The following is a 4371-nucleotide window of genomic DNA, read 5'->3' on the forward strand; positions in this document are numbered from 1 at the left end:
ACAGATGAGGAGAATGCAGTGCTCACGCCATGGTATCGTCAGTGCAATGGACGAGAGAGGAAGCCGAGATGATCGATGCCAGAAACGACTCCAGTGTAGTAGGGCGAGAGAGAGGAGGCGAAGATGATCGACCCCGTCAGCGGCGCAGCGAACTACAGTTGCACGGAGGCAGAGGACACAAGAAAGCAGTGTGCGCGCCATTGCAGCGCCAATGCAGTAGGAGGACGACAGAGAGTAGGCCGAGATGAGCGACGACGGAAACGTCTCTAGTGTAGTAGCACGCGGGCAAGGAGATCAAGGGGAAGGGCTTCGGCGTCGAGAGGGATGAATAGGAGGACTCTGAGCAGAGGACAGAGGAGCTCGACATGGCGGCGTCAGTGCAGTAGACTGATGTTCAAAGAAAGATGAAGCTATGATCGTCGAAATCAAAAACTTACAACACGAATGTTGTGAGGAACTGCGAGATTAGGTTGCTGGTCAAAGGAAAGTTCAAATGATCGATCGTGTGCGACGAATCTGACAAAACTCATCCAGAATAGCTCCAAACAGGAACACGAGATTAAGAACTTACGGCCGATAAAACTACGAACCGATCGCCTGAATGAAACCGTAGTATCGAAGTGCATCTTTTTCATGTAGAGCTTACTTCAAACTGAAGTACCGTTGTGTAGATCAGAGGGAGGAGATTAGATACGAGCTTACTGAAAGTTGAAGAAGACCCCCATGTAATCACCTCGAATCCCTCCTGTCTCCTCTTGTGCAAGGGCCCACTCGCTTGCGCTCGGCTCGGCCTGGCTCGTGAGAAACTGCCGATCTAAGCATTTCCAGTGAGCCAGGCCCAGAGGTGCTTTAAGTTTCAAGCTATACAGGCCCAACAGTAAAATCAAATAACCAAATAGTTCCTTTTCCGTGCGGGTCTAGTTAAGCCTTATACAGGTAACCAAACACGCCCATTGAAACATGCATTTCCTCCGCGCATATGAGCTGCAGGCCAACCTACACCTCTGAAATTGTCAACAGAGGCTTAATTTGTGAAGTCTTTCTAAAACACCCAAGAATCAATACACTAAGGCCGAAGAAAACAACATGAAAATAAATTGAAGTACATGTACGGTCGAGACTGCAGCGGAAATTTTCAGAGATGAGCGGGACTTTTGTTGCATAATAGATGATCGGGGGGGCTGAAAATTACAAAAAATATAAGACTTTATTATTGATAATTGTTGCAATTATGACATGCAATTATGGCGTTCTCAGCACTCTGAATCTGTGTGCCGTGTATTAAAAATAGCATTTCTTAAGTACTCCATTCGTCCAAAAATACTTGTCATCAAAATGAATAAAAAAGGATGTATCTAAGATACATCCTTTTTTATTCATTTTGATGAATAGTATTTTTGAACGAAGGAAGTATTAAAAAGTGAAACTTTGAATTACGTGTCCTAGGATAATTGTGCCCGCTCAGGCTTGTGGCGTGTATACATACCACTTTCAGGCTCAAACAAGCATAAATAGCAGTTCTGATAATTGTGCAAGTATGAAAAAGTGATATGGAAATGCAACTATAAGCATTAGATTAGGTTTCAAGAATAGCTTCGATTAATCAGGCTCAAACAAATATAAACAACAGTTCTGACAATTAATCTCTCTGGTTTGCAGAAGTAAATGCTACAGCGATATTCCTTCACGGTTTCTCAGGCAAATACAGTCCAAACAAAATGGAGGTGTAACGTAAAACAAAATATGCGCCATCTAAGTGCAAAACTTTATTTCTGGAGTCCATACCGAAGCATTCACTCATCTCTTGCAGAACGACAAGACCGGGGAAGAATGCCTTCAGAAAAGACCGACGACGTCAGGGAGGAAACCTGTGCAGATCTTGAACCGGCAGGGGAGTTAGTTGCAAGAAACCATCACATTTGGGGCTTCGTTAGTAAAAAAATACTCGATCTCTAATTATTTGCAAAAGTCATCGCGTATCTAGTAAACTTTTTGCAAATTGCACTAATCAATTGATTTAGCCTGATTGACCACTTTCTGATAAGAGGGACCGGATTGTAAGCAAATGATTTGGTAAAAAAAATTGGCATACACCTCCGTGGATTTCACAAAGACACCCTTATTAAAAAAATGAAAAAGCAATCAGTCCTCCTCCCACCCTCGTCCCCTGCCTCCTCCGAAGTGGTGGCTGGCCACCGCGAGGCGGCCTCCCTCCTCCCTGGCCTTGCTCGTGGGGCGGGGCAGCCTCCCTCCTCGTTGGCTGTCATAGCTGGCCGGCGGCTCGCCCTAGCCAGAAGCTCACGGCCCCGGCACGAAGTGGCTTCCAGTCCTACGCGTTCACCCGACCCTGCCGTTGTGCTGCCGAAGCTCCGCTGCCCGGCGAGTGCTCCGCCCCGCGCACCGCTGTGTGCTGCTGCTCGGCACCGCAGCTCCCCGCCGGTGTGGCTGCTGCTACTCGCCATTGCTCCCGGAGGCTGCTGCTACTCGCCGCCGCAGGTCCTTGTCGCTGCGGCTGCCGCGGGCACGCCGAGCAGGAGGCTGAGGAGCTGTGTCGTGGGCACGCCGAGCAGGAGGTCGTGGCACTGTGTCGCGGACGTGTTGACTGCTCGCTCCTGCCCATCTCCTCCTTGCTCCACCTCCTCCTCGTCTCCGTGTCCGCCCTGTCGGGGCTCACGCTCCTCGCCACGGCATCCAGACGGTCTGCAGGGTCAAGGCGCCGCCTTGTCGGCCGAGCTCGCGCTGCTTCAGCAGTAGCGCTGCTCCACGGGGGAGAGGTTGATTGCTTTTATTTTTCAGAGATAGGGGTGTATGTGTTAATTGTTTCCTGAGTCAGCTCCTTATAACCAGGTCCCACTTATCAGAAAGTGATCAAACAGGCTAAATCATCCAATCAGTGTTTTCTGCAAAAAAAAATTACGAGAAACACGGTGGCTTTTGTAAAAAATTAGAGACCAGGTAGTTTTCCGCAAACGAAGCCCCAAATGTGGTGGTTTTCTGCTTTTAACTCCCGGCAAGGAGTAGAGGGCTCCGCGCCACCGCACCGCAGTCTCGCGCGCGGACTCGTTCGCCGATTGTCACCACACGTGCTTAGGGAGGAGACCGATGTGGCCGAAAAGGCGATGGAGTGCGGGCGCCGCAGGCTCCTATGCGGCCTCCTTCGTTTGTGGTCGCCCCACTGAAGGAAATATGCCCTAGAGGCAATAATAAAGTTATTATTTATTTCCGAAAAAAGTCCATTTTACTACCCTAAACAAAGTTGGTAGTTCACATTACCCCCTGATCTATTTTTCAGTTCCCTTACCCTCCCTAAACAATCTCATACCGGACAAAAAAAACCTGGGTGGTATGTCTTGACTTGCAGCTGACGTGGCGCTGGTCAATGGTGGTTTTGACCTGCGGGTGGGGCCATGATGATTAACTTAATCTAAACAGAAAAATAGCCCTATGATTAATTAGGCAGTGGGATATGCTTGGCAGTGACTCAAGGGGTGGATTAACTAAGTTCTAACGATAGGTTTAGCTGATGGCTAACCGGGGCACAGCGGACATCGCCGTCCGGCTGATTCCGACGGAGGATGGATGCGCGCGTGGGCTCTATGTGACCAGCGCGATGAGGCACGTTGGCTGGTTGCAGCAGCGGGTGCTGGGGTGGCTGGTGCTGGCGGCGGAAGCGAGCTGGGCGGCGGCGGCGCTTGGTGCATGCGGGCAACTGTGATGGAGCATGCAGACGAGCAAGATGAGTAGCGGGGTGGCAACCACGGGGTAGCAGAAGCTTGTTGGACAACATATGGCGGCTGGGAGAGCTTGGCAGCGACGAGCTCATCGGCAATGACGGACGACGGCTTCGGTCATGGCGGCTACCTTAGTTGGAGGACCAAATCGACGAAGGGAAGAAGGTAAATGCGTAGGAGCTCACAGTGAAGTCGTATGGCATCTTTTCTGGCTCGAGGAGGCTCTGAAGTGCCCGAATCGACAATGGCGATCTTCGGATGCCAACGAGGAAGAAGATGGCAATTAGCATGATGCAGTGTGTCTGAGCTCGAGTTCTTCTATGGAGATGTTCAAGGCGTCTAGGAGGAGCTCCTGGACATGTTGGTGTGGCAAGAGGTGGCTGGTGGACATGAGGACAGAGGGCGGCGGCGATGGTTTCTCTCAGAGACACTCGGGAGAGAGAGCTAGAGAAGGGCAGAGGAAGCTGCAAAAGAGGGAAGAGGTAGAGGAGGTCGTGCACGTCTCTATGGCGTGAAGAAAGGCCCGGGGACGCATGGGACAATGCGAAGCATGAGGTGTCCATCGACGCACGAACGCCCACAACGCAGCGTCCTCCAGGCGAGGGGTTGAAGACGCCCCTGCCCCTCATTGGGTTGGGCT

The sequence above is a fragment of the Triticum dicoccoides genome, chromosome 7A, assembly GCF_002162155.2.
Source record: "Triticum dicoccoides isolate Atlit2015 ecotype Zavitan chromosome 7A, WEW_v2.0, whole genome shotgun sequence".
In the NCBI taxonomy this organism is placed as follows: Eukaryota; Viridiplantae; Streptophyta; class Magnoliopsida; order Poales; family Poaceae; genus Triticum; species Triticum dicoccoides.